The sequence below is a fragment of the Myotis daubentonii genome, chromosome 3 (genome assembly GCF_963259705.1).
Source record: "Myotis daubentonii chromosome 3, mMyoDau2.1, whole genome shotgun sequence".
NCBI classification, from domain to species: Eukaryota; Metazoa; Chordata; class Mammalia; order Chiroptera; family Vespertilionidae; genus Myotis; species Myotis daubentonii.
The window spans coordinates 14,808,837-14,834,045 of record NC_081842.1 but is presented as its reverse complement, the minus strand read 5'-3'; the positions used below and the strand labels follow the sequence as shown (position 1 = coordinate 14,834,045).

The following is a 25,209-nucleotide window of genomic DNA, read 5'->3' as shown; positions in this document are numbered from 1 at the left end:
TCTACCAATTAAATGAGAAGATGGCTTTCCTCTCTTATCTACCCTCGCATCTCTAACCCCAAGGTTTTATCCAGGGACCAGAGAAGAGATTTCCCCACTAAACAAATTTGAAATGAGGCAAAGGAGAAAAACAAATTTGCTCTTAGCATTAGACCCCAAATTTGGCTTCTTCAGTGCTTTGGGTTTTGATGTAAGAATTTACCACTAATGCCAACAGTACATTTGGGGGCAAGATTAAGTCCACACTCCTAGTTAAGTTTGTAAAACTTCCTGATTCTCTTCCACTGAAGGAAGTCAATGCGTGTGTGTGTGTGTGTGTGTGTGTATGTGTGTGTGTGTGTGTGTGAGGGAGAGAGAGAGAGAGAGAGAGAGAGAGAGAGAGAGAGAGAGAGAGAGAGAGAAAGAAAATATTGGGACTGCCTAATGAAGGAAGTTAAGAGAACAGCTCTGGATCAAGACTGGCTGGTATCAAATTCCAGCTCTACCGCTTACAAATGGTGTGGACTCTGGTGACTTAACTTCTTGGTGCCTTAGTTTAATTATCTGTAAAGTGTGTATAAGAATGGTACCTAGCTGATAGGGCTCTCTCAAGGCACTAAGAGTTGAGTGAGTTGAACAATTCTTAGGACATGTAAAGCTACAGAAAGTTATTTATTATTGCTAATATTGTTATACATGAAAGTCCTGGTTAGCTGGATATCTTGTTACTGACAGTGTTAGATCAAAGGTCACACATATTTACATATTTATTACACCCTGTCAAACCATGCTCTAAAAAGCCATTTACAAATAATCCCTTCTCTAGAGTTAAAAGTAAAAGCTACCTATGAATGGAGGCCATGTGAGGGGCAACGCCAGGAGGTCCCATTAGCAATGAATGATCGTTTATAGAGAGTCAATGCTTTGAAAGTTATTTGGGAGAAATATACAGAACAGGTGGACTGCATGACCCGTTTGCCCTGTGAAAATTGGTGTTTGAAATGACCCAATTCTCAACCTGAGAATTTTCAAAGTGACAAATTATGCTCATTTGGCTTGTAATGATGTTCTGATTATAGGCTATAAGACCCATGATGGATTTCCTTGACTTCTTTTCTTAATGTTCTCAAATTCTGTTGTGACCTTTCCATATTCAAGCATGTAGCAGTCCTTTTTTTTTTTTCAGAAACAACTAGAAGTTTCCTAATTCTATGTTTAAATATATTTTTCTTAAGATAAACTTATTTTTTTATCTTAAATTAGTCTTTCTTATTTTCCTTGGCCCTAATAATGTGACTTTAGTTAATTTATTTAAACAAATGTGTGTTGAAAGCAGTTTTAAGAATTACCTCGCTCCTCTTGTCCATGGTAGGATTTATGAGCTCCCATTCAGATATATTTTAGATACATCTGTATAAAAAGATTGGCAAGTACTTATTTTCATTATTTTAAAAAAATGTTTCATTAGTACATTCACAGTATTTATTGAGTTTCTGCTATGTAACAGGCACAAAGCCAGGCAGGCACTGGAGATACAGATGTAAATTAAACAGACCAGGTCATTGTCCTCATGATGCTAGGTCACCTGGGAATATTGAGAAAAATACTCATTTTATTTTATTTTTAATATATTTTATTGATTTTTTTACAGAGAGGAAGGGAGAGGGATAGAGTTAGAAACATCGAGAGAGAAACATAGATCAGCTGCCTCCTGCACACCCCCTACTAGGGATGTGCCTGCAACCAAGGTACATGCCCTTGACCGGAACCGAACCTAGGACCCTTTAGTCTGCAGGTCAACACTCTATCCACTGAGCCAAGCTGGTTAGTGCAAAGACTCATTTTAAAAACTGAGGAGAAGAAAAGAAACTCATGGAGCTGAGAAGGTGAAACAAGGGGTATAAGATGGAAATCATGAGCTTGCTCTGAAACAGGGTAGTGGATGGAGACTGTTTCTAAACAGAGGTGGTGGTAAAGACCATAAGACACCACTGATATGTTATCTATGATGTAGAAACATGGTTATTGAAAAGCCCATTCATTGCAATGGTAAGGATCTAAACCAAACTGAAGAGGATTCCAGAATGAGTCAGAAGAGAGAGGGGGAGAAGGTGCACATAAACTTTTCTTACACAAAGTTGAGCTGATCCAGATCTGGAGAGTTGGGGTGCTTGCTGGAGGGGATCCAGGTTCCAAGAAGAGTTTTTAAGCCAGGAGTGACTTATTAGGGAATAACTGATTGTGGGCTGCAATGATGATTTAGGAAAAAAAAATAATAATAAAAAACCTCAGAAAGATCAAGAGAAGGTTTTACCATGGGAGGAGGGTATAGTGAAATTGCAGGTTGAGAGCAGCAATGCTAAAAATTATTACTAATTTGAAGAAACTTAAAAGGGAGGTGATTTCATGGGCCTGAGCAGCAGCCTCAGGGTTTTATCTGAGTATCTTAGTGTTGTGTGGCTAGGGAAATAGAGTGATGGAGTAGATCAAGGTACAGAGCAATCAAAAACATAAAAAAAAATATGTTTTACATACTTGGAAACAATTGGCTATTTCCATCCTTCCTCAGAGTAGTTTGTTTCTTTAAAATACTTTGCTTTGAATTAAAGAGATACTGGCCTTCAATTTAAGCTCCTTTTCTTGATTTTGCAAGTTAACCTAATATTGTGTAAAATGAATGGATTTTTGGTATATAAAGTAAAGTGTATAGCATTAGGTTTATAAATTAGGTTATTTCCGTCTTTATTACAATAAAATTTCCTGTAAAATCTGACCTGTTTGAGCATTACAAAGAAGAAGAAAAGATAATGCTTACCTTTACCCATCACTGGCAGTGAAGTGCAGTCCGTCCAGGCAATGACTGTGGCCAAGACAATAAAAATAAAAGTGGGAAACCTCCAAGATCAGCTGAAAATAAGAGGAGACGATGGACATACTTTTTTTGGTTTTCATGATAGTGAAAATCACAGTTTTATTTGGATGTTTAGTATACTGAAGTTTTTGAGTTATTATTTCAAATTTAAGGGAAATATTATTATAATTTAATATTGATATTGCACTTCAAATATCTTTGTCCTACTGATAATTATATGTTACATGTAATACATGTAAATCTTTCATATGAAAAGACCACAATTTTACAAAAACAAATTTTAAAAAAGGGACAGATTAAAACATCATACTAAAAACATTTAATTTTGTCATTTGAGGTAGTTTCCCAATGCATGATTTGGGTCTTCAATGAAATAAATCCTAACATTAGTGAATAACTCTAATTTTTTAAAATTAAAACCATCCTATCTAATAATAGACAAACATGGTAATTGACCATACCTTCCCTACACCTCCCATTGGCTAATCAGCAAGATATGCAAATTAACCCAACCAAGATGGCGGCCGGCAGCCACACAGCTGAAGTGAGCAGGAGGCTTGCTTGTTCCAGTGATGGAGGAAACCAAGGTTCCTCGCCTGCCACAGCCTGGCTCTGAGCTCCAAAAGCAACAAAGTTTCAATTATAGAAGCTAAACAAACCCCAGATACCTGCTTCAGCAGGCCGTGGCCTCAGAGCTGGAGCGAGCAGGAGCCCGGCTCTCAGCTCCAGTGACAGCAACAAAGTTTCAATTATAGAAGAATAAAAAAAATACCCAGGATAAAAAAAAAAATAAATCCCAGAATAAAAAAAGAAAAAAAGGAGAGGCTGGGAGTTTCAGTCACCAGCCAGCCTGAAAATGGCCCTTAGTCCCCCACCCAGACTGGCCAGGCACCCCAACGGGGACTCCCACCAAAAAGAGGGTGTGGCCAGCCTGTAAACAGCCATCAACCCCTCATCCAGGCTGGCCAGGCACCCCAGCGGGACCTGCTCCCTGATCCGGGACACCCTTCAGGGCAAACCAGCCGACCCCCACCATGCACCAGGCCTCTATCCTATATAATAAAAGGGTAATATGCAAACTGACCCTAAAAGCAGAAAGACTGGGAATGACTGGTCACTATGACACACACTGACCACCAGGGGGCAGATGTTCAGTGCAGGAGCTGCCCTCTGGTGATCAGTGCACTCCCACATGGGGGAGCTCTGCTCAGCCACAAGCCAGGCTGATGGCTGCCAGTATAGCGGTGGTGGTGGGAGCCTCTCCCGCCTCCTCAGCAGCGCTAAGGATGTCTGACTGCAGTGTAGGCCTGCTCCCCGCTGGCAAGTGGACATCCCCCGAGGGCTGCTGGGCTTCCAGAGGGATGTCTGACTGCCAGCTTAGGCCCAATCCCCTGGGGAGCGGGCCTAAGCCAGCAAGTGGACATCCCCCAAGGGGTACCAGACTGGGAGAGGGCACAGGCTGGGCTGAGGGACCCCCCCCCCAAGTGCACAAATTTTTGTGCACTGGGCCTCTAGTATACTAGTGTATGTATGTGTGTGTATATAAATTCTAAAGCACAGGCCAGGCTGAGGGACCCCCCCCACCCCGAGTGCACAAATTTTTTTTCCATTTACTTTGTTTTAAGATAACCATGCAGAATACAAAAAAAAACAAGGGGGTATATTCTTTCAATTTGGCCAGAATGCATTTTACCGGAAAGAAAACTATATAAAAAAAATTATTGAATTAGTGCTTTCATATCATGAAGAAAGAATGACCTCATAGAAAGATAAATTGAAATTCTTTGGAAGTTGTATGGAAACCTGCTGGTTCACTTAATAAAATTAAGCATTGGCCATCCAAGGCTAGAAATGGAGGAGAAAGAATTTTTACTATTCAGTCTCTTGCCCTCAAATTCATTTTCTTCTCAAGGTCTGTGAATAACTCCTGGCCTAAGGATATGGGAGCAGAAAAAGGCATTTATTCTTTAAGACTCCTGTCCAATGTGGCTATAAACTTGACTGTGCCCCTCTGCATATTATATAAAATACTAGTGGCCCAGTGCATGAAATTCATGCACATTAAAAGGCAATTAATTAGAGGAAATATTTTAGTATTGCTCTTTTCCCTTTCTCTATAATAGAAGTGTCAGAGATGAAAGAAAATTAGTAAAATGTATATGAACATCTCCCTCCTGTCAGAGTCTGGGGCGCGCCATGGGACCCAGAGTCAAGTCCCCGCCCACCCACGTGTGTCTCAAAATTACACAAGACCCAGACCCAGCAGGCCCTATCCCCGTCAAGCCCCACAGGGTGAGGGGGCGCAGCCTTAGGTCCCCTTGTCAGGCACTAGGAGTTGGGTGCAGACTCAGGTCCCCAGGTCCCAGTGCTGGGGTGGGGGGCGCAACCTCAGGTCCCCCGGCCTGGCCTCAGGTCCCCTGGTCCCGCACTAGGGCGTGATGACCATTTGCATATTAGCTCTTTATTATATAGGATACCTCAAATGAACTGCACACAGCTTGGCACATAGCAGATACTTGATACATAAATTCTTAATGATTAGAAATGTCCCAGATAAGAATGGAGAATAAAAGGGTATTTACTATCTTTTCGGGGATAAAACAAAGGGAAAACAAACAGAAAATTTGTATTTCACCTTTATCCTTGAGCTTAGTGACCTCATTCAAAATATGGACTTAACTAACTGGATGAGATCAATACCTCATGACTTCAATAAAGAACAAAAAGATAAAATTAAAATCTGTATGTACCAGAAATACACATACACTGCTGCATAATGATTGTTCATAGTATAAAAGATAAAATATGTCAGTTTGTTAAAGCTGCACATATAAACATTGTTTTTCTGTTATATGTGTAATTGTCTAAAATCCCTATATAATGCTTATGTATGTGAGTTGTTTATATCATATCTTGTATCTCCTCTTAGACAAAACACTTCACAGGTGGAGCTTAGGCCTTTGATACCCCATAGCATTAATACATTGACTTATTACAGTCTCATAAATGTCTATTAAGAAAAGAAAATAAGGCTCCAGGATAATTGATTGTTCATAATCTCATCTGTGTACATATCAATTTAATATATTTATTTGCCACTACATTAAGACTACCCTCAAAGTATGAGGAGTTTCTAATAATAATAAAAAGCCTCTCTATCTTTTTTTTTTTATTTGCAAGGAAATAGACATAAAAGAAAGGAGATAGAATAACAAACCAAGACAAAGTTATGGAAACTAAATCAACTGACAGATAACCATCCCATGAAATCCTGGCTGGACTCTTAATAACAGCATCATGTAGGGAAACATAGAAAATGTGCTTTGAAAATGGGAGCTTTATTCTTATGAAAGAAGGTGAAGGGATTAGCCAAAAAACATACACACATAGCACGTAGATACAGACACCATTGTGGTTATAGCCAGAGGGAAAGGGGTGGGAGCTAAGTAGAGGTGGACAAAGGTGGGGGAGCGCATAATGGAGAGGGAAAGAGACCTTGCTTGGAGTGATGGGTGCATGATACAATGTGCAGATGATGTTTTATTGAGTTGTACACTTGAAACCTTTATGGTTTTGTGAACCAATGTCACCTCAATAAATTCAACAACAACAAAAAAAAGGGGAAGAAAAGGAGAGTATTACTTTGGATAGCAATGAAATTAACTTACAGGGGGGTTGACAGTTACTTCCTACCAGGAAACAATGCATGATGGTTCTTAGAAGTTGCCTGACTCATGTAGCCATGGGTGGGTTCTGAGAATTCCAAATGAGACAATACCATACCAGTAAGGAGATTGAAATTTATATTGTCTTTAGTAGAAATTTTTCTAGCTATTATTTTTCTCCAGTTCTAGGAGATAAAAAGGTTGAAAAATAATAAATAGCCAGATAAAACTGTCACATACAATTTGTAAAGCCTTAGATCTTCCTGGGCATTAAGGAATAGGGAATCAGATACACAGAAAATGCAAATTATATCTGTAAACAATGTATTTGCTATTTTACTTACAGTGCTATCTTCTATTTATCAGATGATGGCTTGGCTAAAATAGAGATAAGACTTAAAACATGATTGTTCTAAAATGAAAACTTTCTAATTAATGTGGTCTTTCACTTCAATGAACCTTACCCCTCCCAACATAATTTTTATACCATCTTTTGAGAAATAAAAACAGTATTTTTAAATTGTGTGTGTGTGTGTGTGTGTGTGTGTGTGTGTGTGTGTGCGCGTGCAGGCGTTCTCACATTCTCCTAACTTTAGACTAAAAATTTATTCTTGGGTGCAGTGATATCTCTAAAATCATTTTTCTCCAACTGTATTGGAGTCATAATAATGAGTGTGTTACATAAAATTTTTATTATTTTAATGTAGATTTTCACCTTCTGAGCAGTTCGCTGGAACAACAAAATGAAAGTGAAATATAATGAGAGATTACTGTTACTTGCTGATACTAAGATGCAGAAATAAGCCTATCTCCATGATCAAACAATGTCCCATTTTCATCCCATTTTTTTACCATTCATGTTTACAGTTTATTTTATGAGTTAATATTAGGAAATGTGAGAAATAAGCCTATAAATGTGATTCTGTCCTCTAGTTCCAAGACACTTGTTTTGGAGATGATTAAAATAGTTTATCAGTATTATCAATATCTCAAGACAACGCAACTCTCCAAGACCATGGTCTTGAATTATGCTGCTCCTCTTACCTGTCAGCGAGGAATGCCTCTTACTGAGACGGATGTCATCTCCTATGATTAGCAGGTGAATGCCAAAATTACAGAATAGCCAGTGTACAACCTAGGAATCCCACTGAGAAGATCAAATTATGGTTCAGTAACAACAAATGACCTAAGACAATTTTTTTTTTCTGAAAGAAAAGGAACAATATTGATATCATTGTACAGTCAGTTAATGGAAAGAAAAGCTTCACCCAGAAGAAAGACAGAAGCTGGAAAACTAAGGCAGTTTAAATATCCACTAAATGGATATCTTTGATCCTTAAACTGTGTCCATGATGTTGTCCAGTTGGTTTTAATATACATTATTTGAATCTTCCCTAGAATTCTAAGGAAGTGGATGATGTAAAGCACTGGTTCGAATTTCTGGCTGCAAGTTTTAATCCTGGGAGGAAATACACCCACCCTCAGATTTTCTGTTTCTGTTGGTTGAAGGCAGCATCAAGTAATCAATTTCAGAGAGATAACTTTTGAAAGTAGATATTATGTTTTCCCACATTTTAAATAAGAAAATATTGGATGTAATTAATTGTATCTCTGGTCATCATTATGAATATCAGTTGTTTGTCTCTAATTACAGAAGCAAACTTAAACTTGGTGTCCAAAACCACCAACCAATTTATGGATTATATTTAAATATAATTGATATTTTGGAACTCTATTTTATATTTAATAGTGCATTTATTTATTTATATTCATTTCTATATGACATATAAGTACATAGTATATATTGTATATATTATTGTATTATACATTATATATTTAATTTGTATATTTTTAAATTATATTTCTGAGACAAAGTTATGATCTGTCATTGAGTCATTGGCATAAATATCCTATATAATAAAGGGTAGTATGCGAATTGACCACAACAGCAGAAGGACTGGGAATGACTGGTCACTATGACACACACTGAAGACCAAGGGGCAGACGCTCAATGCAGGAGTTGCCCCCAGGTGGTCAGTGTGCTCCCGTAGGGGGAGCTCTGCTCAGCCACAAGACAGAATGATGGCTGCCAGCACAGCGGTGGTGGTGGGAGCCTTTCCCTCCTCCTCAGCAGCACTAAGGATGTCTGACTGCAGCTTAGGCCTGCTCCCCACTGGCAAGTGGACATCCCCCAAGGTCTCCCGGGCTGCCAGAGGGATGTCTGACTGCCAGCTTAGGTACAACCCCCTGGGGAGTGGGCCTAAGCCAGCAGGTGGTCATCCCCTGAGGGGTACCAGACTGGGAGAGGGCACAGGCTGGGCTGAGGGACCCCCCCCCCCCCGAGTGCACAAATTTTTGTGCACCAGGCCTCTAGTGTTAAAAATAAAGATAAGATTAAGGATGCTTCCATGAGATTAATTTTAATTAATTTGCTCTCCATGGCTATGGTCTTTGCTTTATTATGTGTTTTGTTTTGTATTCTTGTCTCTGTCTTGTTAATATCTAGTTATAGATATGCTTACTTAAATATTTGTTCTTGCATATTGTATCTAGGAAATCTGAAAAAACTATTGCCCGTATACTAGCATACCTTAATGAAAGCTGTTAAAACTCAACTGCACAAACTTGCCGTATTATGGATTTATTGGCATTTGTTTTGCCAGTCCAAAGTCTTTTGAGGCACCATTTCATATATATAATTATGGCCACAGAGTAATTGTTGAATTGTTCATAGTAGGATATACATTTCAGGGGTACAAGATAACCTGTAAGGTACAAATTTTTATTATTCATTTCTTAATCACCAAAGTCTAGAACATTTCCTAGCACTTGGTTGATGCTCAATAGACATTTAATAAATGAACAAATTAAAAAAAAAACAGCTTGAAGTAATAAGATTTTGTTATAGAAGGCATGGGGTAGACATAGTGTGAGGGGTTCACAGGTGACTATTGCTTGGACTAATTCTCCTTATTGAAACAAATATAATATAAGTTTTTTTTTTATTATTTTGCAAAAATGTGTTGCTATTGAAAAATTGATTTTTGCTCTGTCACTGTGATGCAGAATTGGTCAATTTATAAATGCAGAGGCTTATTTTAAAATGAAGTTCACTAAGAATTTATTTTATACTGGAGGCCCAGTGCACAGATGGGGTCCCTCAGCCTGGTCAGTGATTGGGGCCGATTGGGGCCGTCTCACCCAATCCTGAACAGGGCCGGCCAACCAGGAGGAAGGACTGTGAAAGATTGGCCAGCCAGAAAAGATTGGCTGTGGGAGCACACTGACAACGCAGCTGGCTGGCAGGAGGGACCGCGGGAGGTTGGCTGTGGGAGTGCACTAACCACCAGGGAGCAGCTCCTGCATTGAGCGTCTGCCACACGATGGTCAGTGTGTATTATAGTTATTGGCTGGTCATCTGGTTGTTCCGTCATAACAGTTTCTTAGGCTTTTCTTATCTAATAAAAGAGAAACATGCAAATTGACCGTATCTCCTCTATACTCACAAGCCATGCCCACAAGCCAGTCAGAGTGACTATATGCAAATTAACCCAACCAAGATGGCGGCCGGCAGCCACAGAGCTAGAGCAAGCAGGAGGCTTAGTTTCCCGGATATGGAGGAAGCCAAGCTTCCCGCTTGCCCTGGCCGGCTGTGGCCTCCACGCAAGGCAATAAAGTTTCAATTATAAAAGATAAATAAATACAAGATACCTCCTTCCAGCCAGCCTCCACTGGGAGCTAAGGTGGCTGGAAGCTGTGGCCAGCCTGCAAACAGCCATCAGCCTCTCACCCAGGATAGCCACACCCTCATGGGGTGAGGGTCCCCACTGGGGGATTGGCCAGCCTGCAAACAGCCATCAGCCCCTCACCCAGACTGGCCAGGCACCCCAGTAGGACCCCCCACATTGCAGCGGGTGTGGCCAGCCTGCAAACAGCTCTCAGTCCCTAACCCAGGCTGGCCAGGCACCCCAGTGGGGACCCCTACCCTGAAGGGGGTGCAGGCAGCCTGAAAACAGCCATCAGCCCTTCACCCAGGCTGGCCAGGCACCCAAGCGGGACCCCCACCCTGATCCAGGACAACATTCAGGGCAAACCAGCCAGCCCCCACCCATGCACCAGGCCTCTATCCTATATAGTAAAAGGGTAAAATGCAAACTGAACCCTAACAGCAGAAAGACTGGTAATGACTGGTCACTATGACACACACTGACCACCAGGGGGCAGAGCTCAATGCACGAGATGCCCTCTAGGGATCAGTGAGCTCCCACATGGAGGAGCTCTGCTCAGCGACAAGCCAGGCTGATGGCTGCCAATACAGCAGTGGTAGTGGGAGCCTCTCCTGCCTCCTCAGCAGCGCTAAGGATGTCTGACTGCAGCTTAGGCCTGCTCCCCGCTTGCAAGTGAGCATTCCCTGAGGGCTGCCGGGCTGCCAGAGGGATGTCTGATTGCCATCTTAGGCCCAATCCCCTGGGTAGCAGGCCTCATCCAGCAGATGGTTATCCCTCGAGGGGTCCCAGACTGTGAGAGGTCACAGGCCAGGCTGAGGGAACTCCCCACCCTAAGTGCACAAACTTTTGTGCACCGGGCCTCTAGTGTGTATATATATTCTCCTCTTTTGGACAATGCCGATTTAAAAATCAATTTATGGATAGCCATTATTTTTGTGTGTGTGTTTCTTAGTAATCAACAAAATATTTTGATATTGTCACAGGATATTTGCCATGTTTTGTTTATCAGAATTTATTAATTCATTCAATAAGTGTCTATTGAATATTAACAAGTATCTCCAAATATACTTGCTTACTTTAACCTCTGGTTACTGTGTCTGCTTCATCTTCCAATTTTGAAATGTGTATACTTATTGAGTCAACATTCTCATCAATTTTACAATTTTAGCTGTAAGCTCTGACTTTGCCATCTACCACTCCTAACATCTAAGCATGACAGCTATTCACAGAGAGCCAAATAATATAATATAAAGTGACTATTTATAATTCCCAAGGTATATACTAGTACTTTTGAATTTTTATTGGCATATTTTTTCATTGAGACTTTAAATAGCTTTGTTATATGTGATAATAAACATATACTCTATAACCTTGTACTTCATAATTTATGTATATCAATTAGGACAAGGGATTTCTTTAGAAACTTGTTTTGCTCCTTTTTTCCTTCTAAAATAACATTTTTAAACCTGGCATAATTTTTAGAGCTGGAAGAAAGGCCACACTGGAAATGAGATTGGGATTCTAGCCAATATTTTGACAAAGAGTCATCCTACGTTGGCACTGAGGTTAAAACAGACCCCTTAGGTTCTGCCATGAATATTTTCATAGACTGAAATGAAACTGTTCATTTTATTTAAAATAACCTTTTTTTCAGATGGGTGATACCTTTGTTCTCTAACATGTAGTAAAAGATTTTAGAAAAATTGGCTTGTTGCCACTATATTCATATCATCGCATACAGCCATCTGGCAAATATTTTTCTTAATTGCTTTTTGGGGTGTTATGCACAGCAAGGAGCTGCTGTCACTCTCCTGACTATAGTTTCTATGTTAAAATGGAGCTTTTCCTCTGCCAATTACTCCCACATTCCATCATTTTTTAGCTCTTTTGTTTAAGTTCTAACTTTCCTTTAATGGGCACATATATCATTCTTTGTAATGCTAGACGTGCAGTATTTGATGGAAGTTTGGATAACACATACACACACACACACACACATACACACACACACACACAAACACACACAATGGTGGGCAAAGTAGGTTTACAGTTATAATACAAAAAACAATGTAATAATTAATAAATAATAATATAAGAATAAACTGTGTTTCATGAACTTATAGCTGTAAACTTACTTTTGGCAACCCCTGTATTTGTATCTGTGTTTATTCATGTCTACATATGTATAGTGTATGCACATACATACACTAAACATTCTGATAAAACATCCATTTTTTGTTCACAAATCTATTATTAATGAGGTGAATTTTATCATATTTCTCCTGATGATAAAAAATGCATTTATTTTTGCTTAATTTATTGTGATGGCATTGGTTAATAAGACGATATAAGTTTCAGGTTTTTTACTGTATATATGCAGACTTTTTTTTTAAGCCTAATTTTCTCATAAAAATGTTGTTCAATGTTTTACCATTGAGTTTTGTAAATTGTCAGAATTAACTGTGGACTTTTAAAATTATATTTTAGCTTACATTAATGTCTGGACACTATTGCAGATCAATTAAATTAGAATCCATTGGAATATGGTCTTGACATGCAATTTCTTTTGTTTCTCAGGTCATTCTGAGTACATTAATTTCCTTGAAACCAACTGCTTTTTATGTAAATTTTTATGTAAATTAGACATATCTTATTTAAGTCTTGGTTCAAGTTTATAGAATTTTCAATAAATGTTGATGCTCTGTAGCCTACATTTCTATACCTATTTGCATTTAAAATTAAAAACAGTGAAATATAATCAACCCTATAAATGTCCTGCATTTATATATTTTAATACTAAAAAGGAGTTTCCAGAATCATCTATACTAATAAAAAGGCAATATGCAAATTAGACCGGTATCCTTCTGAACGTCCTTCCAGACAAAGCCATGGTGGTGGGGGCTGAGGCAGAGGTAGTTAGGGGTGATCGGGCCAGCAGGGGAGAGCAGTTAGGGGCATCAGGCAGGCAGGCATAGGTGGTTAGAGGCAATCAGGCAGGCAGGCAGAGGTGATTAGGGGCATCAGACAGAGGGGTTAGGGGTGATCCGACAGGCAGTCAGAGTAGTTAGGGGCAATCAGGTAGGAAGGCAGGTGAGCGGTTAGGAGCCAGCGGTCCTGGATTGCGAGAGTGATGTCCAACCGCTGGTCAAACTGGCAGTTGGACATCCCCTGAGGGGTCCCAGATAGGAGAGGGTGCAGGCCAGGCTGAGGGAACCTCCCCCCTAGTGCACGAATTTCGTGCACCAGGCCTCTAGTTAGTTTATAAAGATACTCTAAGTTTTAAGAAACTTTAGGAGTAGTTTTATTAATTTATCCAATTTCATGTCACCTAAAATACTTAATCTGCTTTCTTATACATGGTAGATGATTAGCAACTGTTGTTTGCATGACTGCAGGGTGTTAGAAGAGTATATGGATGATAGAATGATGGTTAACTTGTGTTTTATAATTGTTTAATATGTACTGTATTAAATTCCACACCATAGTTGCAATTTCTCATTTATTTATTAATAAACTAAATTTTACACCTTGATAGAATTGGTTTTTACAATATGAAGTTGACTATTATGTCTTAGAAATTTCTTTTATTGCTAAACTCTTCAAACAACATTCAGTAAGTATTTAAATTAACTATATAGAACAATATAATAGTTGACTCTCTTTATATTTGACTAAGCTAATTTTTTTTAAAGATAATTATCCTCCACAATGCAGCTGTGACCTTGCAGACAGATCCTTTAGTTTGGTAAAATGTCACATAGCCCTACTAAGTGTGAATATGTAATGGCATCAGAAAGGCTACCCCCAGTAAATTCTTATGACACAAAAACATTTTAAGAGTTCATTTCTAAGGTGCTAATTTTTAATGACTTTATGTTATAGGTATTATATGCTTCTGTAACATAAAATGTCATGCTTAATAACTTTTTTGATTTTGTTACAAGTTGTAATCCAAGCTATCCTAAATTTATAGCTTAGTTTTTCAGCACATAAATTGGAGATAAATGCAACTATTTTTGTAATGATTATTAAATAAAAGGATAAAAGCACTGATTCATTTAGTAAGAACCCAAAGAAATAATACTGAGTACTGCTTGGTTTGGTATCTATAACATTTATAGTTAAATCAGTTTATTTTATATATTAGATAATGTCATTAAAATGATGAGAAATAATTTGCAAATAAATGGGGGTATAACTAATCTCTTTCTTTTTTTAGAATTCACAAGGTATTTATCAATATTTTAAAAAGTCAAAATTGTATTAATCAGCATCTGTCAGAATTTTAACATTTTTTTAGAAAAATTTTAAAATGTAGACACTGTAATTAATATTGAATATTAAAATAAAATGTGGCACTTTTATACCAAGCAAAATTCAAATAATATTTGATGCACTTAATGAAACCAAGTTGGTTTTAGCCATTTGACAAAGAAAAGTCCTGGGACAATTGACTCTTTTTATGACTGAAAGGAACTTGGACCATAGTAATAAGTACCATGAATGCACTATGAGCATTGACTTAACTGCATATCAGATTACTACTGGTATTTGATTTTCATCATATTTTAGTTTCCATTGTATTTAATTTGTAAATTTCAGGTTTTATATTTGTATGTTTTTAAGTATTATAATTTACAAACAAGAGACCTAGACTAGATTTTCCTTTACTATTATATAGTACTAGGGGCCCGGTGCACGAAATTCGTGCACTGGGTGTGTGTGGGGGGGGTGTCCCTCAGCCCAGCCTGCCCCCTCTCACATACTGGGAGCCCTCAGGCGTTGACCCCCATCACCCTCCAATCCCAGGATTGTCCCTTTGCCCAGGCCTGACGTCTCTGGCCTAGGTGTCCGGCCCGGGCAGCGGGGACCTGCAGTGGCAGCGGGGGTGCCGTGATCGTGCGGGCTCCGCCCCTGCCCCTGCAGGATGCCTCTGGCCTAGGCGTCCGGCCCGGGCAGCAGGGACCCACAGCTGCAGCGGCCCCGTGATCGTGGGCTTCGCTTGAGGCCCAGGCAAGGGGCCCCTAGCTCCTGGGACTGCCAGCTTCTACCATGCCCAGCTCCCATCGCTGGCTAAACCCCTACTTCCTGCTATCACTGGCCAGGGCGGAAAAGGCACCTGATTCTCCGATCATGGCTGGGGGGCAGCCATGCCCCCCAGCTCTTAGTTCCCCCCTCAGTTTCTGATCACTGTCAGTGGCAGGGGGCTTCTTCCTGCTTTCCCTTTCGCCTCCCTGCATTGTGCCTACATATGCAAATTTACCGCCATCTTGTTGACAGTTAACTGCCAATCTTAGTTGGCAGTTAACTGCCAATCTTGGCAGTTAATTTGCATATAGCCCTGATTAGCCAATGAAAAGGGTATCGTCGTACGCCAATTACCATTTTTCTCTTTTATTAGTGTTGATTATATGGTGTACTAGAGGCCTGGTGCACGAATTCGTGTACCAGTGGGGTCCCTCGGCCTGGCCTGCAGGATTGGGCCAAAACTGGGTCTCTGACATCCCCTGCGGGGACCAGATTGTGAGAGGTTGCAGGACAGGCCGAGGGACCCTTCTGGTGCATGATCAGGGCTAGGGAGGGCTGTGGGAGGTTGGCCAGCCTGGGAGGGACCACTGGAGGGCTCCAGGTCCTGTCCAGCCCATCTTGGTCAGTCCTGATCAGCCAGACCTCAGCAGCACTAACCTACCAATCAGAGCATCTGCCCCCTGGTGGTCAGTACACCACCAGTCATAGCAAGTGGCTGAGTGGCCTTAGCATGCCATTAGCATATTGCGCTTTGATTGGTTGAACAGACAACTGGATGACTGGACACTTAGCATACTAGGCTTTTATTATATAGGATAATCCAGATACAGACCCTGCAGTCAGGGGGATGAGGTAATGGATTCTGCTTAAGGGAGTATTGCAAAGCTTTTCCAAGATGCTGCCATTGAAGTTCATCTTGGAGAATGAGTACATGTATGCTAAGCAGAGACAGGGCAAGAGAAAGGGTAAGACATTAAGACATCTAAAAAAGTTTTTAAAAACCATCGTATGAGGGAGTGATAGAATATAGATAATTGTTAAGGGTCTTTTGTATTAGTTATGGGAATTTGGATTTTATTATATAGTCAATCTGATTCCAAAAAAGCAAAATGCAGAGAAATATTAACTGAATTTTTATATGTACATACTGACTTTTTGTAAATTGAAGCATGTTTTACATGACATTAGAACACTATTGGTGAAGGAATCTATAAAATGTAAATGCTTTTGTAATGAAAATAAACTTCCCTGTACATTAAAAAAGATAATAGCAGAAACAGAAACAAGATACCCTATAGATCATATAGTCATATTTATTTACATACATACAGCACATAATGCAGGTGAATCAAAATATTGTTATGTTAAAATACAAAACTTCAGCAAAGTCGAGGTTCAGTTTAAAAAGTAGGAAGGAGTGTGTATAAGGGTGGGTTTTGGCAGCCAGGAAGAGCAGTGTTATCTGCTCCAGGTCTTAGTCTATGTCTTTGCCCGGTGTTCCTAAGACCAGGTGCTAGGACAGATCTATGAAGTGGACCCGCAGCGCGTGAGGGAAATTAAAGCCATTCTGTTGAACCTGTAAACCAAACAGGGTACCAAGGCGGGGAGTCTTACACAAGAGAGCAAACCCGGAGCCCAGTTAGTTGAACTGTATTGTCAAGGGGCTTGCCCACAGGGAACTGAATAAGAACCTGCTCATTAGGAACAGGGCACAGAGTCTTTATTATCCATAAATAACTCCAACCTTCATGTACACTTGGGCTGTGATTCGTGTGGGCTTATTCAGGTACCCATTCCAGATACCTATCCCAGGGTCCAGGATATGATGAGAACCTGTCAACAGGTAGGAGACTGAGAGCATGTGAAGGTAGAGAGCTAAACCTGTCAGTGTAACAAGACCCTCTCCAAATGATAAAAAGATTTTAAAAAAACTCGTTTGTTCATTTGTTGCTTCAAAAGTTTTATATCCCACATATGAATGAAATCATGTAATTGTTCACTTTTCTGTTTGACTCAAACACAAATTCATAGATACAGACAATAATATGGTGGTTTCCAGATGGAAGAGGGTGAGGAGATAGTAAGGTAAAGGGGTCAAGAATATAGTGATGCAATACGATTGACTTGGTGGTGAGCACCTATTGTAATACACAGATGATGTCTCATAGAATTGTGAACCCTATATAATCTTATTAACCAATATCAACCCAATATATTTAATTTTTAAAAAGATAGAAATTGGTTGACTACTAAATCATTACACTTAAAGGTAAAGTGCATACTATCAAGAAAATACAGATGCTTTATTCTCTTCTTTATCATATACCTTGTCAAAAAGAGTTAGCCCAAAAGTTTTTTAATACATCAGATTAGTTGTGTTATTTAATGTGTTCTGTGAGAAAGGTGAGACTGTCACTTTCCCAAGTTGACTAAGTAAAACTATGCCCCTGAATTATAAAATAATTCTGTTTAGTACACTATTAAATTTTCATGAATGGGAACTTGAGTACCCAAATGCATGGAGATGCTGTTAGATCATAAGCTACTTTGAAGTTAATTATAATTAATTGCTAGAAATAATTTTCCAAGGTATAATGAAAATAGAAAAAGCTATAAATATTTTCAAGTATAAATTGGTGTAGAAAAAAATGTTCAAACCCTGGAATGTAGTACTGGACAACAATAGGTAACCTTGAATCAATTAATAATGAATAAAATAGAAGACATTAAAGAAACATTTTAATTATCACGTCAAGATATTTAATGCCTTCAGACCAATAAAATACAATCTATATTAGGCAGTTAGGGAGGATGGAATTGCAGTCTCTTTTGTAATAGTAATACCAATGGAAATATTTTGTAATATTAAGACCTCCGGTGATATGACATTTACTATCACAGTTTTATTCCTAGTCCATTTTTAAATTAGGATGACCTTGCGTAAAGTATTTTCATCTTTTTATTTTCACTTTTTTATAGTAAAATGTGTATAAAATCTTACTTAATGGATGTATTTGATGATAGGTCACATTTTGATTATAAAATGATATGAATGCTTGAAAAGTGGTACCAACTATGTGAAGATTATTGTAGAAGAGGCCTTAAGGGGAATAAAAAAAATATTGGCTATCCTTGCCCTTGTACTACTTAGCTTATGGGCAAAGATAACCAGAGATAAAAGCAAGTGGCTATTCAGTTCTTAAAATCCTCAATATAAAAATTTCTTATGGAATCATTTCATCACGTACTCAGTAACTTTTTATATCCAACCACAATTACTTAAATTTATACTTAAAAAACATTTTTTTTAAATGGGCAAGTGCCATTTTTATTTATCCTAATTGAATTTTAAATGTTCATTCAACACAAAAAGGTATATATATGACACAGTTACACAATCTTTTTTTAACTAGACAACAAGTGTCAAAACCCTGTGGATGTATAGGGTAAAACAAGATTGGTCAGAAAAAGAGAATTGTTCCTGTAACTGGTAATCTGACACAATGTCCTATTGCCATTAAAAAAAAAAAAAAAGGTCCATTTTCAGTTTATTCAAGTTTGTTTTCATGGTGTTTTATCCCTCTTCATAAAAAAAAAAATCAGACTTTCGTAATTTGTGTATGCTGATCTTCATCAAAAGGTTCATTCTCTGGATCAGAGTCAGTGGTGTCAGAATACCTATAATGATCAGGTTCATTGTCACTAACATCTGGTGTTACAGAAGTTGAACTGCTAGCTTCTGGATTTGATGGCTCCTCTACTGTTTTTGTGAAGTACAGCTTCACCTTAAAATTTGGAGAAAAGTATCTATTGGCCTTGTCTTTATTTGCTTTGTCAAGATCATTTTTTGTTAAAGTGAGTACTAGATATTCCTTGTCATTATCTGATCAGCCTATACTGCAAATACTATCAATTTCTTGATCACATAAACTTCCATTTTCTACTTTTTCTGACGCTTCCTCTGGTCCTGGTATGAAGAATGTATTTACCCCAAAATGAAACATTTTGTCCTTCTTTAGCTTCTTCTGTTAGTGGAAGAACTCTACTTTGATGTCACCACACACAGGCAGTGGCTGAGGGAACTCAAAGTACATGAACTTGTCTTCCCAACGTGTGGGTCCTGAACTGGACGTGTGTTTTTCCTGTGGTTTATGTTTAGTAAGAGGTTTTGTTGCATTTGGATTATTAGCAGGTATTGAGCAGGATTTTTGTTTGTTTTTGTTCATCCTCATCTGAGGATATTTTCCCATTGATTTTTTTTTTCTTTATTGATTAAGGTATTACATATGTGTCCTTATTGCCCCATTGATTTTTTTTTTTTTGAGGGAAAGAGACAGAGAGAGAGAAATACCGATGTGACAGAGACACATTGATTGGTTGCCTCCCACAGGGATCAAGCCTACAACTGAGGTCGGTGCCTTTGACTGGAATTGAACTGGGGACCTCAGTCTGCAAGCCCTTTCTCTATCCACTGAGCCAAACTGGCTAGGGCAGTTTTTCTTTTCTTGTTTTTTTTTCTTTGTGTGTGTGTGTGTGTGTGTGTGTGTCTGTGTGTGTGTGTTTAAACCCAGACTGGTACATTTATACCTCATCTACAGGGCGGGGCAAAGTAGACTTACAGTTGTTTGTATGAAAAATAATGCAATAATTAACAAATAATAATACAAGAATAAACTCAGTTTCACGTACTCACCTATATTTGCTGTAACCTATATTTGCCCCGCTGCATATATCATGACTTAATATAAACATGACCCTAACTCTGTGAAATATGTTGATGCCAAAATTCCTTATGACTATTTTATTATCACCTTGACATTTCCACTCTTGGCTTCCTATTAAGAGAGACATTTGAGAGCATGAACTGGTAATGGGCAAGGATTCTGAATCATTCCATTTCGGGGACTTCTCATGGGTTTATCTTGTGTTTTAAAGCCCAATGATACATCTGGTGATGGGGCAGCTGGTGCTGGTCACATGAAGCAGAGCTGGAGAAGAGTAGGAAGTCATGTATCCAGTCATAGAAGCGGATCCATCTATAAATATAGGAGGTCATTGCAGGGGTTGTCTGTCATAATTCCATTTGTTAGAGCTCATTACCATAAAAGCTCCGGCGTTCTGCTCTCTGTTGAAAAATTAAAAGATAGTGAGTTCCGCCAGGCCAGTGGCACTCAGTGGTTAAGCGATGAGCTGAGAATCAAGTGGTTACAGTTCGATTCCCGTCAGGGCACACGCCTGGGTTGTGGGCTCAGTCCCCAGTGGGGGGCATGTAGGAGGCAGCCAATCAGATATTCTCTCTCATTATTGATGTTTCTCTCTCTCCCTCTCCCTTCCTCTCTGAAATCAATAACAATATATTAAAAAAGAAACAAGATAGTGAGTTCCGCACATGAGATGAAATAGTGAGGCTGGTGGTGCGGTGGTGTCTCTTCACTGAAGGAGGATCCAGGAGAAGGAGAAGTAGCAGGCACTGAAGAGCCTCTATGCTCCAACAAAATGGTGATTGCCACCTTTCTGGCCCCTCCCCTTCCCTTCCCGCAGAGAGCAGCATGGTATGATGGCAAACTGGTGGGAGTAGAAAACCCCGAGGGACCTGTTCAGATCAGGCTCCAGGGAATTTCCCAGCAGTGCCTGACTAGGCTGTGTTGGGAGTGCTGGCTGATAAATCCAGGAGCTCAAGTCACTGTAATGTGTTAAGATCAGGACATAAAATCAATAATTGTTCCTTCTGCCATGACGTATAGAAATGCTGTGATGGATACAACTTGACCATGAATTTATTGTTTTACTAGTATCTCCAATCAAAGTCGTTTTACTTTGAGAAATTTCATTAGGAAAATGGACTCACTTGGTAAGAATTTTATCAGTTGCTGAACATTGCCACTTTGTATTTATTGCACTTAAATTAGGTGGTAGATTTATCTCTTTTTCATCTACATAGTATTAGATGTATACTTGAGGCCCAGTGCACAACATTCTTGCACTGGGGGTGGTCCCTCAGCCTGGCCTGCGCCCTCTCTCAGTCCGGGACCCCTCGGGGGATGTCTGCTGAGGGGTCCTTCGGCTGCTGTGGAGGCGGGAGAGACTCCCACCACCGCCACTGTGCTTGCCAGCCACGAGCCCGGCTTCTGGCTGAGCGGCGCTTCCCCTGTGGGATCTCACTGACCACCAGGGGGCAGCTCCTGCGTTGAGTGTCTGCCCCCTGGTGGTCAGTGCATGTCATAGCGACCGGTTGTTCCCCCGTTCGGTCTATTTGCATATTACGCTTTTATTATGTAGGATAATAAAAATGTAGTTTTATAAATTGTAATAATTCTAATATAGCCTATCATCTGATGGTCATAACTTAAAATGTTAATCACCTAAATTCTACAATCTGAGGAGTTAACTTTCTTGAATATTTTTTCAAATAGTGAGATCTTTAAGAGCACCAGGCTACCTCATGACTGATTTATTGTAGGAATCCTTCATGAAGCGTAGTCACTTAAATATCAAAGAGACTAAGGGAACTGAAAAAGACCGTCCTCTCTTTCCAGAGTTATTTATAGAGCACCAGGCACGGCAAGCTTTGATCTGTGAGGGCAGGTTTACCTGGATTAATCAACAGGCTGGGAGCAGCAGGAAACCTTCTATCTTTAAAAAGGGTGGCCAGAGACAGATTATGAGACAGGTCAGCTGGACAGGCGCCCAGGGCTGCAATCTATAATAAATGTCAGAATGTCAGTGGAAGGCAATGAGGTAGAGAACATCTTATTCACCAGAATCCCCCTACAGGGAGAGTGTGTTTTGTAGTTGAAGGGGAACTTTTGATAAGTGACTGGTGGTTTGGGGGTAAGAATGAGCTGGTGAGTTAGGAGGGTGGGGAATGGGGAGAAACCACCAATAATATAGGAGAGGTGCAGGCACACACATACAGACACGCACAAAATGGGTTAGTAATAACAGGACTTGCTACCAGCAGCTTTTCCCCCATCCTTCTTTCATAAGTCACTAAATAATCTTAAACGCTACACTAAATAAACCTAAATATTAAATACTGTTTTAGAAATTATGCCTTTCGGGGTGGCGGAGGGGGAAGTTCAGTTCCAAGGTCAACACCATAATTTCCCCAATATGGATTTAGCAGCTGATGGGCAAGTTAATCCAAAATGCATGGACATTCTTGCTTAGCAATAATGTGTCATTTCTTGCAAAGTATTTTTATTATTAGAAACAATATGCTGTCATATTCAGCTGGCATCATTTAGGAACAAGCTTCATTTAACCCTTGCAACAACTATAGGTGATTTTTACATAGGTTTAGAGCAGTGATGGCGAACCTATGACACGCGTGTCAGAGGTGACACGTGAACTCATCTCATTTCTTTGGTTGATTTTTCTTTGTTAAATTGCATTTAAATATATAAAATAAATATCAAAAATATAAGCCTTTGTTTTACTATGGTTGCAAATATCAAAAAATTTCTATATGTGACACGGCACCAGAGTTAAGTTAGGGTTTTTCAAAATGCTGACACGCCGAGCTCAAAAGGTTCTCCATCACTGGTTTAGGGTCAGGATTCTGCTCCAATTCAAATCTGTTTGACCCTAGAGTCCCTGGCGCTTTGGCGTTGTAAAATGTGTTTTAGGAAGTAGCCTGAATTTGTGTACCATCAACTACAGTGAAACATAGTGTGTTCGGAAGGATTGTTTGTTTTGTTCTTAGCTGCAGAAAGCAACTATGTAAAGAGAAAGGTACCCTTAATTATCTCATAGAATCCCTGTTGCAGAAAGTGCAGGGTGCACATTTTCTGAAATAGCTGGTCCAAGATGAAAGTGCTGTTAATTGCCTCTCCACTGCATGCAGTCCCTGCTTCTCCCGTGTCTCTTTCATTGTCTTTTCTCCCTGAAAATGAAGTGCCTTTGCTCCACAGGACACAGAGTAGAAATAAAAATACTGTCAATTACAGCCGGAAAGGGGCTGGTCTCACTAATTATAAGCCCCTGAGGATAGAGCCTTGTTAAGTCCGATTTACCCTCAGATCCCAATTCTTCTCACAAATATTGGCAAAGATGCAGAGAAAGTGAATCAGCTGTACACTGTTTCTGGGGATTTAAATGGTATAGTACTTTGGAAATTAGTGTTGTAGTTTATTATGAAGGTAAACATGCAGTTATCCATATGACCCAACAGTTGCATATTTGGGCATTCGAGATAAATAGAAAGTTATGTTCACATAAAACCTGTACACATGTCCATGGCAGCGTTATTTGTAATAGCCAAAAACTTGAATAAGTTCAGTTGTCTTTTGACAGGTGAATGGTTAAATAAACTGCAGGGCATACGTGCCATGGGATACTACTTAGCACTTAAAAGGGATGACTAAACTTGCAACGAGTTGGACGGATTTCATGGAATTATGCTGAATGAACAAAAGCTAATCCAAAAAGTTGCATACTGTATGATTCCCTTTAACTAAAATGGTTCAAATGGCAAAACTTAGAAATTGAGAATATTATTGGTTCTCAGGGTTATGGACTTTGGAAGTGGGCAGGCGAGAGGAAAGGAGTATGTAAAAGGGGGAGACAATGGATTCTTGTGTTGGATGCATTCAGTATTGTTATTGTGACTGTGGTGGCAAATATGCAAAATTGTACGGATGATAAAATTGAAGAGAGCTTGTAAATATACATACAACACACACACAAATGAGTACAAGCTAAATTGAGGAAATCTGAAATAGATAGGTGCATTTTATCAATGACAATATCCTGATTGTGATATCATCCTATAGTTTTATTAAATGTTACTATAGAGGGAATTTGAGATAGCTATGTATCCTATCTTATATCTTCATGAGAATCAGCAATCATTTCAATTAAAATCTTAATTTAAATATGAAGCTAGCCCTAGCCAGTTTGGCTCAGTGGATACAGTGTTGTCCCTCCAACTGAAGGGTCCTGGATTCAATTCTGGTCAAGGGCATGGACCTCTGTTACAGGCTCCATCCCTGGCCCTGGTTGTGGAGCATGCAGGAGGCAGCCAATCAGTGTGTCTCTGTCACACTGATGTTTCTCTCTCTGTGTCTCTCCTCCTCCCTTCCACTCTAAAAAAAATCAATGGAAAAATATCCTCAGGTGAGGATTAACAACAACAGAAATGGAGATAACTAAATAAATAGTTGTCCCATGAATGAGTACATGAGAGAGTCAGTGAATAATTTCTACATGCTTGTGAATCTATAAATGACTTATGACTTCCCATCTTTTTAACTCATTAAATAATAATAGAATTCCTAGATGCCTTCTTGACAATTATAGCAAATAGAAAGGCAGCCGTTCTAATGGGGATGTCATGGAGTTAGTATATCTAACTTATAGCTTTAGTACTATGTTCTAAGTTGCCAATTATTGACCATATAAGAAGCTGGAGTTATAACTATTTTTAAGCTGGTGTCACAATTTTTGGTAAATGCTTCACATTATTTAACTGATTTATAAATGACATTTTAAAACTGTAACCTCATTTAACATATTGATATAGTTCATGATCTCTTACAAAATATTCTAGGGAGCCATATTGCCTACATTATGAGTATGTCATGTCTTATCAGGAACTTTCAAGAAAAAAGCATTGCGGCCATGCTATTAGGAAGAGTGCTCTGGAGATGGGCTTACATTATGGCATATTTATGCCTTTTACCTTAAAAAGAATCTTACTTTTCTTCTAGAGTTCTTCATAGGCTCATTTCCATCTGAAAAACATCATATAAGGCTTCAGGTTTCATATAGATATGTCTGCCCATGATGTTAGAATGTCAATGTACAGATATAACATCAACTGACATAGTAAACAGCTAGTTGTAATCCAAGTGCAATCAAGGAGTACATATATTGCTTTTTAATATATTTTATTCTTTTTAAAACTATCTAATGTTAATATACTCCCAATATTAGG

At 39.2% G+C, this 25,209-nt stretch overlaps 1 protein-coding gene and 1 pseudogene across 2 annotated transcripts in view; one reads left to right on the top strand and one right to left on the bottom strand.

Annotated features, from left to right (window-relative positions):
* The window catches only part of NCAM2 (neural cell adhesion molecule 2), a 421,570-nt gene that overhangs the window by 157,707 nt on the left and 238,654 nt on the right, over window positions 1-25,209 (top strand). The window lies entirely within an intron of this gene.
* On the bottom strand, window positions 18,588-19,498 carry LOC132231830 (phosphatidylinositol 3,4,5-trisphosphate 3-phosphatase and dual-specificity protein phosphatase PTEN-like; annotated as a pseudogene).